Below are 14206 nucleotides of genomic sequence, written 5' to 3' on the forward strand. Positions count from 1 at the left end.
TTTAGTATTTAATTTAGAGTTGGATTTTAGCACTATTTCCTCTTCCAGCATTCTTTTTTTTATTAAAATGCATCACATTTTCTTAGATTATGCTTTAAGTCAGTAATATTTCCCCTGCTGTCATTGAATTTATCCTCTCAGCCTCATATGTTTTAGTCTAAAGCTTTCTTCTCTGACGTTGAGTGCTCCTGACATTGTACATCATTCATCATCATCATAGTGTGAGCCATCACCATTAAAACACATTGAATGTAAAGCCCTAATTATTTTAAGAAACCGATGATCTCAAAGAGTGGCAGGCAGTTAAAATAATTAGGGTTGATTACACTTTCCTGGCAAGAACATTAAAGAGAAGAGTTAAAAAAAAAGGGGGAAAATGTCTCGTGTTCGTGCGCTATCAATTTTTATTCTGAAAACATTGGCTACAGTCTGACATTTGAGACAAGTCATTTTCTTAATGGCAGTATTCATCATAGTGAGCTTGTCTCCGGGGGGTAGCTGAGTAAGTCTTTTACCTTTTCAAAATGCCATCAGAATCCAAACCCATGTATTTGTTCCAGCGTCTGGCCTTTGCTTTGGCCTGATATTCTGTATACGTTTATGAGTCACTAAAAGCTCGACCGAACCACAGAGGTGCCGGTAAACATGACCGCTCACCTCCATAGCGCTCGACTCCGGTCATATTTGTTGCTGTACATGCCAAAACCGTATCGCCAGTCGCTGCTGCAAGACAACGCCGAGTCGAGCTACAATAGGTTCTCTATTGAGCTTAGATTGCACCTGCTCCCCCACCACTTAAACTGCATCAGCACACACACAGACGCACACACACGCATACACACTACCCTACAGTACGCCCCTCTGGCTTACCTCCTCTGGAGTTTCTTTTGGAAACGTCTCAAGAAGCTGCTGCTGATTGGCTCTAGTTAACGCAACATCCCACTGAGACTTTATCTAATTCGCTATTGTTTCAATTAGTTTCATTATAAGGGGAAAATAAACAATACCTGCTAGATCTTTATCCCAGGTGCTGTGCCTTTTTAATCTCACAAAAGCAGAAACATCTAAGAACTAATTTATTGGAAGTTGCTCTTTCTGTTCTTTTTAACTGCACTGCATTTTAATATGCTGAAAACGCACAGTGGGAAGAACAATGTGCAATTTAAAATTCCAACTCGATATTTGGAGTCCCTTTTCGTCATCTAGATTTTGAGCCGGAGCAAAGAAAAACCTTGCCCACTGTTCCACCTCTATAGATCTTAGTCTCTCTTCTCTTTTTTTTTTTTTTTTTTTTGTCAGGAGGCATTGCACTTTTGACTTTCACTATTTAATGAAGCAGCTAAGAGAAATGACCCATCCAGAGGTTTCCATCAACTGAATATGCATGCAGAAGCTCCGACAAGGGGCCGTTCAGCCCCACTTATTCATAAATGAACTCAATATTTCATTCTAATTCGCTCTGTTCTACAGAGTGTTTCGACACAGACAAGCACCGAAAAGCCTCTGTACGTTTGCAGAGCGCCACATCTGCAAATGTTAACCTTCGTGATCCAAGAATAAGAGGTCCGCCTTTGTTAAAAATGAAACCAGAGTGGTCATCTTGTCGATCTGCAGCTTTAAATGATCCGCTGAGTGCAGCCGCAGAGACAGAATAAGAGCGGTTGTTTTCTCAAGTGGTGCGTTTTGTATTTTGGCACCAGAACGTTAGCTGAAGTATATTTTTCAATTTCTGTGGAATAAAGAGGGCCGACAGAGTGAAAGAGCTGTCAGTTATGCTCTGTGCAGTCGATGATTTTTATGACTTTGTGTCAAGTTTTTAAAAACATTTCATATCCTCATTTTTACCCCTCTTGCATTGTAATAATTGCACTTTTTTATTTTAATGCCATACTCTTTGATGCATTATAGCGGCCTATGACATAACCATTAATATCAGATTTCTTTTTAATGAAGAAGTAGGAAAAAGACACATCTGTTATGCAGCTTTCATTGATTTTACACTTAAGATAATCCCCTGTCAGTGATAGAATCCCTCGAAAACAAAACTGATTGATTAAAGTGTCTGTTTTATTGGTTTTCTAGCTGCAAGAGTGTCCATGTGATCCTAAGCTGCCCTTTGTATATCTCACTAGATGACACCATCCTCTTTACATGTATAGTATTTACTACATGGACAACAAACAGCATAGCTTAAAGTTGAGCCTTCATGTTGCTACGCTGCAAAAGTTCTATTAATCAAGAATTTATTTCTTTATAAAAGAAGCACGTAAAACTCCCGGGAAAAAGGCACATAATTTTCCAAACATTTACTTTTTAATGTAATTTTATTTTGATTTGTGATTTATAAAACAACTGATGCAAAAAAATAACACAGGAAGTATGATTAAAATTGCCTGTGCGATGCAGAATTTAAAACAGTTTACAAAATAGTTGTGCTTTCTTCCTAATTTCATTTTTCTCTTATTGTTTTTGATGTTGAAGAAAAATACATATATTTAAGTATATTTATATACATATATACACACTGTGGCTGGGAAATATATCAATATTGTATCAATATCTTGATATGAGACAAGATATTGTCTGAGATTTTGGATATTGTAATATTGTAAATGTTGTTTTTTCGTGGTTTTTAAAGGCTTCATTACAGTAAAATAATGTAATTTTACCAGACTGTTCCAGCTGTTCTGTTACTTAAATAACTAGAATGATTACTATTTACTGGTGACAAACAAATGATTATTCATTAAAAATCTCTTGTGAATATTTTGTGTAAGTACAATCGATACAATACTTTACAATTGATATTGAGATCACTGGTCAAAAATATTGTAATAATAGATTTTTTCCATATCGCCCTGCGCTTATACACACTTGAATACACATACACATACATACATATACACATATATTTCTACCCATCCTACACTCTGTAGATACTTTCTAAAATTTTATCTGAAATATTAAAGCTTGTCTTTTAATAATCTGTCTGCTTACAGTGATTAACTTGTACATTAATTCAAAAATCCATTAACCATGCTCTCTCCCCTCATGGAGAAATTATTTCATTTCTTGCCTCTTTATACCTGACAGTGATATCTCACCACACACAAACACCCACGCATACAAGCACATGTTTTTTGGCACACACTCACATATGCTCACTTACTGTCTCATGTTACATTAATGTTGAGACATGTACCAGCTGTATAGTGTCCGTGTCTGCAATAGGTGTCAGTCTCTTAAAAAAAAAAAACAGCTTTAAATCGTCTAAATTTTTTTCAGTCAGAATTTAAAAAAAAAAAACAACAAAAAACTACTGTTAACTGCTGAGGATGAAGAGAAAAAGAAGTTTAAGCTGCGTTCCCACAGCAGCAGTAGCATCGTCATGTAATCCATTAATTCCATCTGCAATATATGCAATGCATTCATGTGGAGTTATAAAATGTATCAAAATCACTGATGCCCCAGTTGTTTTTTCTGATATCGTTTATTAAACAATTTTTAACCTTTTTATAATATAGCAAATTCAGTGGAGAAAACGTATTTGAAATGTTCCTGTATTTTTACTGACAGGAGGGGGAGGACAGAAACAAGCTGCTTTTCAAACACTAATTACAGATAGATGCAATAAGGTGACCTCGGTCTTTGCTGAAGCATTGTTTGTACTGCATGGGTTAGAATGTGGGTCACTTGACGTCCTTGGGTATTTCAGTCCCACGCAGGCACGCAGCAGTCGGTGTCTGTGGAATTTGTTTAAATATCTTGGAAAATGGAAAATGGATGATAGACCTAACAATGCACTCTTGCTCTTATTGTAAAAACTGAATTTTTCAAATGCTCTGTAGTAGATGGAACGCAATTCTGTCAAACCATTATAACGCCTTTTAATTTTCAAGATTTAAATCCTCAAAATACATGTGAACTCGTCTTAAGTGGTGTTACCATTCTGGTAAACACTGAAGACAATAAATTTTAAATGAGGACAGAAAATTTCCTCGTATTAAAAAAAAAAAAAAAAAAAATCACTTTGTGAAGAAAGCCAAGTGTGGGGTAGATGCTTCCAATTGGGGCTGCCATTCTGCAGGCCACAATGGCGCTTTCGTGCAATGCATTTTTAATGTTTTAAGATTAAATTATTATAGTTTAGGTTCAAGTGTTATCGTGATATAAATATTCATATTTAAGGCCATCGGGTCAAGGTATAGCTGCTGTGTAACATGGAAAGAAGTGTTTTTTTCCCCCCTCCAACCCTAATGTTGACTGTGCTGCCTTCAGAATCAATATTATACCCCTCATAAAACATGAATGACTGCAAGAAACAGAAACATAGCATGGCCCAGTTGAGTTGTATTCCTAATAGGGTGTGAAAAAGAGCGCGCTGACTTGTTAGGTACTGCGGCTACGGCACTGCAGCACATCGTGACAGCCCTCCTCGGCTGTATAAAGCGTCACACGAGGGGTTTATCGTTTGGTAGAGGGGCTCAGCGTCTGCTGACCCCTGGTTAGGAGAAAGGGACCTCCACTGCGATGGCTGTCATCCTTTGTTAAAGAAGCAGCACATGCTCGGGCCTGCACCTTCTGTCCGAAGTAATTTCTGAGGAAAAAGTGTCCCCTTTGATGTTTTCATGGAGAATGGCCAGTGTGGCGGTAGCTGTCCCTCGTATTTCTTTACAGCCATCATCTCCGGGACTGTTTACAAGGGGACGCATCGGAAAATCATTTCAATTTATCCAAGTCACAGGTCTACATTGCAGTACAGATTTTACCATAGCTCCCAGATTCATTGTGTGAACAGTGCCAGTAAAAGGTTAATTAAATCAGTGGAGGAGTCACAGCAAAGTGTGCTGTAGCACAGCAAGCACCAAAGGCTTTTTGGGTGGGAGTATGAAAGCGTATCAGACACCCTCTAACATGGTTCTCTGTGTGCACGTATCTGTGTTCTCTCACTTTGCATCTCTCTCCTGTCTCACACACACGCACACACACACATGCCCGCACACATCTCACTTTGTTTCTCACACTGTATCTCTCCATGATAAGGAAAATCAAGCAAAAGTGCAGACATTTACACACACGCACGCGGACGCGTGCGCGCGAGACGTCACGCTGACGAAGGTGACACGCCATCTGTCAAACTCCTGTCTCAGATCTGCGCTTTGTATTGTGACAGTGGAATCAGCCTATTGATCGTAGCAGGCAGAAATCCTCCCTCGCCACTTTCATAATTCAATATGGCACAAGCCGACCACAAAAAGAATAAATAACATCAGAGAGTTTTTTTCCTGGTCAAAAGGGCCGGCCATCTGTGATGTTTTTTGAAGAACACTCCAAGACTGGCAGAGAAAACAGTTTCATCATTTGTTAATAGGAGCTGGGAAGGTGTCGGAGCTTCATCTCGTGCCTCGTCAGAAGAGGAGGCGTGCTTTGATTGCCATCATTTATTGTCATCACTTCCCTGCTTGCTGTCGCTGTCACCGGTTAAGTGCTCACATTGTTAGTGCTCGGGGTGACAGGGGATGCTGGATACGGCGGTGACGTGCCGAGGTGTCGTGGCAGGTGTTGTGCTCATCATCAGCGTTGTGAAAAGGCTGTTTTCTATTTCTGAGTAGTTTAGAGAGGCTTAAAGGAGGTCACTGCCCTGTTTCTGTGCGGAGCAAAGGTCGGAGACATCTCAACCCTGATCACAGCGCATGACAAACTGACCACATTTATCAGAATGTATCCCTTTTACAGCTCAGCACCATGATGCAGTGCATGTGTGGGACGTCCTTCTGTCTTTTTGGTGGAGTGCATCTGCGTGCACACACATTCTTGTGAACACATTAACACAACAAGAACACATGGTGAAAAACTTTCGACTCACACCACAGCTATACCCCCTACAGAGTGGGTGATCTGATTAGACTTTGGAGTGTTTTGCTGAATAAATTTGCATAATAATGAGAGAAAACAGCTTTTCTTGAAAGTACTATATCCCTTGTAAACGGTAAAAACAGAGTTCATAAAAATAATATTGTGAAGACACATATGTTGGTGAAGAGATATTTGGTAATTTATGCATTAATTATCCCAAATAATAGGCTTAACTTACATGATGATAATTAAGGCTTGATGTAGGTTAATTATTTAGATTTTTTTTTTTTTATCCAGAACTTTCATATTTTGCGGCAGGGTTTATTTTTACGAATAAAATAAAAGTGTTTCATTTTCAGTCTCTATTTGGAGAAGTCAAAATAGGAATTCTATTTTTCCATATGCTTATTTGTGATAAGCTGTCACGTTTCAACATGATTAATCATGTAGTAAATTATTTTACCTTTTTTTTAAGTCCAAATGAGATCACACATCTCTTTCACAAGCAACCTGGCCAAGGTTTCAGCTGTAAAAAAAAACACAATATACTAAAATAAATACACACATACATGTACACAATAGGAACAGAGGAACAGCTATTTAACACTGTGGCCTTCCAAAAAACCAAAAAAACATGCCTCCATCACCACATATTCTCTGATGCCCTTGAATTCATCAATGAATATAAAAGTTTAGTATTTTAGATCTTTTCATGCCCAGGGTGCGCAGAAGCAAAATGCAGTTTTCCCCAGATCTGTTAAAACCTGGGATTCAATAAAAAGCAACCACTTTAAGGTGCATAGCTACTAAGAACTTAAAAAGAGAAGGGTACAGAGGTAATCTGGAAGTTTTCCCAGTATTGCTTTGTAGATAAAAATGTATCTATGCTGTTTGCTGCAATTGGTCAATAATGTCCAACCCACTGAATCATAAAAAATGCACTGGTAAGAAACGGACTTAACATCTGAAATGAAACAGCACTCTGAATCAAGGCTCAGAAAATTGTTTTTAAAAATTGAACATCACAACTTTCAGTTGCCCAAGGTGATGTCTTCAAATTTCTTGTTCTGTCTGACCAACAAACCAAAGCCCAAATATATTTGATTGATGTAAAACAGAAAAAAAACAGCAAATCCTCACATTTAAGAATCTGGTACCAACGTTTTGGGACTTTTTGTATCATAAATGGCTTAAAGGAATACGTCACCTGCAAAATAATCATTTGTATATCAATTACACGACATATGTTACCTTGAATTCATGATCCCAAACCCAGAAAGGTGAAAACTCTTCATTTAAAATAACAATCAGGGTCCATATTTAACAACGGCAAAACACTATCAAAAATTTGTTTACGAAATCTAACACAACTGTCTCAATTATTCATTTGTATGCTTAGTATTTACTAAAACATCTATTTTTGTAGAAATGTTGCAATGTAAAACACTTTTGAGTAGCACAGGACAGAGAAGGGTACAGAGCTAAGCTCAGCGTTTATCTGGTATCACGTTACTAATGCTGTCTTCTGCAGTAATGTCCAACACACCAAATCATTAACAAAGCATTGGTGAGAAAGGGACTTTGCAATTGTAATAAAACGAGAGCATGCGTTATACACTGAATCAAGGCTCAGAAAATTGTGAATAATGTTGATCACAGCTTTTCATTGTCCAGGCTGATGTCTTTGAATGTCTGATGAAGAGTCCAAAGAACAAAGATATTTGATTGACAATGATATACTGAAAAAAAGCAAATTCTCATATTTAAAAATCTGGAGCCAGTTGGTCTTTTTGCATCATAAATGACTTAAAGCAATGCCTTACCTTAAAAATGACTATTTGTACCTATTTGTATCAGTTACTCAGCAGTTGTTATCTTGAATTCATGAAGAAAACTTTTTCTCACTTGCCTCAACGGTGAACAGAGAATAAAAGAATAAACTTTGGGAGAATTTGTAAACTAATGTTATATAGCCTATAGCATATAGCTTTGCTCTTGTTAAAAAAAGACCCTGATCACCTCAATTCAAAAAAAATGTTAACCTTTTTTTTTTATTCTCCAATCACAGTTGAAGCATGCCTGTAAAAATACACTTCACAAATTCAAAGAAACACAGGATGATTAATCAAGATACAAATGACCAAACCTTGTCAACTCAAATGTACTCCCAGTAATGGATTCATAAAGTGATTGTTTGAGCTTTAGTCCAAAGGTTGACACACAACCTTCGATTGTGTGCTGATAATATTCCAGTTAAAAAAAAAAAAAAAAAGTCCACTTTCAAGTAGAGCACTTGTGTATTAATGGGTATTTGGGTTAAGCTGCCAGGGTTAGTGTTACATGGTCTGCAGAGATGCAGCTCCACCACAAAAAGCTATTAACGCTGTCCAACATCTATTTTCTGTCACCTAATCATTGAGTATCAACATTTTCCTCTCCAACTGAAGTTTCACCTCGTTCTGCCGACTGGTAACGCTGTCTTAGCCCGTACTTGGCTCGGTCTAATCACTCGCGGGATGCCAGACTGCAGGACATGTTATTACGATTAGGAATTACTCTGCAGTTGTCAATTACGAGGGCCACTATTTACCGTCCTCAAGAGAAAATGGCTCATTTCACTTCATCACACAGACTAATTGAGTGATTGTATTACATTGCAATGCGGAAATAGTCAGGAAGCCATTTTATATTCTATGAATATCAATGGAAGAAACACGGATTAGCATGTTGCTCCAATTGTGTGCTTTATAATTACATGTATTACTGGTATCTTCTCAGCAGCCAACAATGTTTTTCTAAACCCAGATCGATCTCACGTCTCGTGAGATGTGTGTGTGTGTGTGGAAAAAAAAAAGCAAGACATACGTTTCACTGATTGCTTGTGAAGTGGATAATCAGTAAGCTATAGCTCTATAGCTTTTTTTTGCACCTATCACAGGTTAAAATCACAATCTCAGTTGTAAATGTCGTAAGTCTTAAATTTTGAACAGACAGAAGTTGAGAAGTCAGGATATACTGTAGTATCTAGGTCTTTTTTTAGTTTCATATTGGCCAAAATAGATTTTCTCTCCTTTCCTGGACTGCCGCTGGGTGTTCAGACGTCGTCCCCAGACCAGCACCAACCCACCAATCTGTTTGGCTTCATGTCTTCTTTCTTTCACGATCTCTTTTCTCTCCCCTATCTTGGGACACAGGAATATTTGTTATATCTATTGTCATGGTGCTGTGGCTTTGACCTTTTTGCGCTCCTCTGTGTTGGATGTTTGCAATCAAAAAGTTGGATGTCAAGGTGATTGTTCTGTCGCGGTCTCATCTGAATGTAGAAAACGTCTCTGTTCTGCTTGTCGTCGCACTCGTAGGATCATCTTATGTCACGCTTTCTTGTCTTTCCTCTAAATAGCGGGTTAGAAAAAAGGTCTTTTGTGCTTTGTTTCCAACGTGTCCTTCAGCGAATCACTGAGCCCAAAAGTGCTGGATTGCAGAAAGCTGTGAATCGACTTACACTTAAACAATAAAACCATTTCAAACACTCTATTATAAAGCACTTCTCCTGCTATAGGCTGCAGTAGTGTATAAATCATAAACCCAAAGTGAAACCACACAAAGAAAAAAACTTTAAATAGTCCACTTTGGTGATCATGTATAATGATGCAAATATGTGCAAAAATTTATTGTCATATTGGTGGTGAGCCGCTCCAGTTTCCTTTTTGACACACGCAATTCAAAGCCAATTTTAACCACAAATTACACAGCTGGATCTTTTCATTGGCAGTGGAAGTGTGTAAGAGTCTTTTTGTACACACACGGATAAATGTTTCATTAAAAGACCTTGACTTCAGTCGGGATTTCAGGGAGTTTTCGTCATGTGAGCGTTTCATCAAGCTCAAACAATGCCACAAATCAAAGGGCTTCGATCTCAATTTACTCTTGCTGTATCAAATAGTCTCTAATATTTGCCTGATTTAATAAGGTGAAAGATGTTGATGGAGACTTGTACACAGACTTAGCCCACAGTGTGCAGTTTCCTTTACACAAAAGAGTTTAAAATATAAAATTTCAAGGTTACAAACTTTACGGGGGATGAGGAAGCATGTCTTTTCTCCTTAAAATGTCATTGAACTGTGTGCTCTCACTGTTTGGCCACCATAGTCCAAAAGAAAGATACTGAACTGCTGATATTCTCACCTATTCTCAGTCGCCTTAAATTATTAGCGCGCTCTCACAGTGGTAAGCTTAGCAAGCAGCAGCGAATGCTTGTCAACATTGTTTTTGCCCTGGAGCTCACCAAACAGGCTACACACAGGCTCCCCGCCATACTGGTGCAGGCTGTCAGGGTTGTGTGCTCTCACCCCCTCTGTGTATTTTCAGGGTAAAAGTTGTTATTTAACCTTTATTTCTTAGGGGCATTTTTCTAACAATACAAACAATAGCATAACAGTAGTCAGACCGTGTACAATAGGGCTGCAACTAATGGTTATTTTCATTGTTGATTAATCTGTTGATTATTTTCTTGATTAATCGGTTAGTTGGTTAGTTGTTAAAATGCCAGAAAATGGTAAAAAAAAAAAAAATCAATCAGTGTTTCCCAAATCCCAGTAAGACCTCCGCAAACGCCTTTTTTTGTCCACATTCAATTTACTGTGAAAGAAGAGTAAATAAACTAGGAATTATTTGCATTTACGAAGCTGAAATAATAGAACTAATAGAACTGCTTTTTGAATCGAAATTAAATCAGTTTGCTATATCAAATTAATATATCAAATTAGTTGGCAATTAATTTAATAGTTGACAATGAATCAAATGTCTCGTTTTGTCCACAAGCCAAAGATATATTACTGTCATAGAGTAGAAAAGAAACCCAGAAAAGATTAATATTTACTAAGCTTGAATTTAAGAATGTTTTTCATAAAAATTGCTCAAACCGATTGGCTGTTTAATCAGCTGGTGATTTAGTCAACAGTTAACAATGAATCAATTGTCTTGTTTTGTCCACAGGCCAAAAATATTTTGTTTATTTTCATAGGGTAAAGAAACCAAAAAATATTTAAACTCAAGAATCAGACAATTTTGACTTAACTTGAACTTGATTAACTTGATTAACTGATCATCAGATATGTTGGCGGTTGATTTAATAGTTGACATCCAGTCAATTAATAGAGTAATTGGAGCTCAAGTGTACAGTATAACAAAAAGTATAAACATGAATATTTCTGTATGTAATTTGTTTTTTGTGTTTTATTGCTCATTTACTAATGTTTCATCATTTACTGACTCATTTATGCATTAATTTTTCTTCCATCTATTATTTAACATTGTAGATTAATGCCAAGCGCACTCTTAATTAAAAGTAAAAAAGAATAAAACTTACATTTTACTATCTAAAATTACCTGGCTTTTCTTAAAAATATATCTGCTTGAGTTACTGCACAGATCTGTATTGATCAGATTTTTATGTAGTTTAAGGACATTATAGACAGTATATACCTCTGCAGCACAGATAAAACGACAATTAAGAGTAGCATAAAAATGGCTATAAAAAGTGTCTAGACGCCTTATTGCAGACATGGGATATTTGTGGCTGAAGCATATTAAGATGAGTTTGATAGTGCCAATATTTTAAGGTTTATTTTTAATGTTTTATTCAAGTAGTGGAGCTAATATGCTGCACATACAGAAAAGGTCTGCAGAAAATGCAGTTAGTAGTCTGCTGATGAGACGTCCTGTCGGCTCATGGGAGACAAGGACAGGGAGGCGGGGTCAGCGAAAACCCCATAGGATCACTTCATGCTCGAGGCTTCCTACACATGTCATACTGTCTTTCGAGAAACAGCCGAAAATAATCACACTCATTGATATTTGCATGAAATCTTGGCAGTTCTCCTCACTGGAGTAATGGCATCAAATCACCTTGTAAGCTGTTCAGGTGATGGGATTTTAAACATATAAGCCTAATGTCACTCCCCCCCCGAAAATGTCTGAGCTTAAAATAGTTTGTACGGCAGAATGAAATAGACCAGTGTTCCCTAAATTGGGCTTTTTTGCTTTTTGGAAGGAAAAAAAGGCTCCCTGTGAAAGGACACCCTTATGGCTATGCAGAAGGACTTCAAGGGCTGATTGGAAGGAGGATGATGGGACAATGAAATCTAGAGTCACACACACACACACACACACACACACACACACATAGACAGACTCAGACACCTACACACACCTCCTTTCGTGAAAGGAGAAAGGTCAGTATCCAGAGGAGGAAATGGTGAGCCATTGTTATGATTGATCACACGGCAAGGTCCAGGGAGGACGCAGTGTCACTTTCATTGTCAAACTCATTATACCACAGAAGAAGATTCCCCTCCCCTGCTCTCATGTCCTTTCTCCTCAGCAGTCATGTGAAGAAACCCTTCCACCGCACGCCGAGACGAGTTGGGCAAGTGGAAAGCCAAGAGAAATATGCTGAACACACACAATATTTCCTACAGTATATGCTATAGTGAGGGGGGAAATGAATAATTCTGCAACAAGAGGGGAGCAGATGAAAATATGGAAAAGGTGTTTTAAATGCGGCAGTTCTTTCTTGGGATATTAGCAATATTAACAATCAAATTATAGAGTCGACAACGAGGAGAACTGCCAAATCAATTAAAATATAACAAAATTGATGCCTTGTAGCCAAAGGCAGCTTGCAAGAGGTTTGGAAGGATATTCTGGTCCTGATTAAAAATGAATGGTATCAGAATACATAAAGCTTTCTGGCCAAGTGCCCAGAGCAAAGCATCCTGAAACTGTGGTCACTTCAGAGGCAGGGGAGAGGCATTAGGTATCCGTGCTATGAGGGGATGCTCAAGTAACAGACTGTTCTCAGTTCAATTCATCTAATCACCAATGCAAACCTAAGCACTTTGCAGATATAGATTTGAGGCCAACAATTGATATTGTATACCATGTAAACTGATTCGTGCTCAAAGAGAGAAAACATATTCTCATGTAAAAGGGTCTCTTCTTCTTCGTATCCTGCCTCGACCTATCCGAGCCGGGGCCTTTTATCTCGCCTGAACACAAACCCAACACCAATAAACAGAACATGAAACAGAATCCTTAATTTAGTCGACAAAATCTTATTTTCCCTCAAAATGCACTTCTCGATGTTTCAGTCCGGGCCCTGGAATAGTCACAATTGTGGTTTTCATAATAACATTAGTGATGAATCAGTATACGGCTGACATCTTGATTTACATTAGCCATTTGTGATTTGAGAATACCTGATTGAATTAGGGCTGATTTAGCAGCCCAGCTGTATTGTAAATATTTAAAATAAAACTCACTTTAATCACAAATCACATTATACATGCTGTTTCAACCATGGCTCCTCCTTCAGATATTGCAGCATTGGCATTCTGTCATCGTCAGAGCTAAGACAGTGTTGTAAATTTTGGAAAATAAAATGTAATACAGGAAGAAACTACCCAAATACAATTTTTTGCAACTTATAACATAGTTCAGGGTCATAAAAGGCAGTGAGTAGTTGTATCCCAGCTTCCAGACACCCTTTGTTTTGGGTTGTTTTGCCTCGATGGTATTGATCCCGCCTAAAGGCTTCCAAGAGAGGTGAGGGACGTGTCTGCCAAGAGTAGAGGTCACTCAGATAAATTGGCCAGGTTGGCTTTTAGCAGCTCCAGGGTCAAAGCCCATTCATCTTATTAGGCCGATGTATCCTTTTAGAGGCCTCAGCAGTAGGATTAGACAACAGAGCAGCACCAGGGCATTAGATGACAGACCATTTGGCAAATAGGTTAGAGCAGTTTCCACCTATTGTCTCTTTCTACATTAGCCGAAGGAGCTGCATGCAGTTTTGCATAGCACCTCTAAAGAATCACTGTATCCTGATACAACAGTTTACATGATATCTGAAAAAAGTAATGCACATGTTTTTATATGTGCATATAAAATTTACAAATGTGTACCCCTGTCAGTTAGCCTTAGGAAAAGTATCAGGTTTGGGCATCATCAGATTGCATTAAGTGCATAACATAACAATGTTATGTGATAGGACATGATGCTTAGTTGCATATGTGCTTAACTTAAAGTAACTCAACGTGAACTTTTGGTGTCATACAGGACACAAACACCAGTCTCCTGGGTCAAAGTCCCATGTTTGTTTGACTTTTGGAAAAGAATCATGGTTGGGTGTAGACGTGTTACGTTAAGTAGTCATGGAATCTGATGTGACAATGTGAACTTACCTACATACTTAAAATAACTTGTTAACTTTTAGTTTCACACAGGACAGGTCAAAGTCCGATGTTTGTTTGACTTTAGGAAAAGAATCATGGTTAAGCATTGTCATATTTCG

At 38.0% G+C, this 14206-nt stretch overlaps 1 protein-coding gene across 6 annotated transcripts in view; it reads left to right on the forward strand.

The window, feature by feature from the left end:
- The window catches only part of LOC121947781 (teneurin-3), a 284662-nt gene that overhangs the window by 77392 nt on the left and 193064 nt on the right, over positions 1-14206 (forward strand). The gene's annotated exons all lie outside the window — the stretch shown is intronic.

This window comes from Plectropomus leopardus, chromosome 8 (genome assembly GCF_026936395.1).
Source record: "Plectropomus leopardus strain MGB_pleo_1.0 chromosome 8, ASM2693639v1, whole genome shotgun sequence".
NCBI classification, from domain to species: domain Eukaryota; kingdom Metazoa; phylum Chordata; class Actinopteri; order Perciformes; family Serranidae; genus Plectropomus; species Plectropomus leopardus.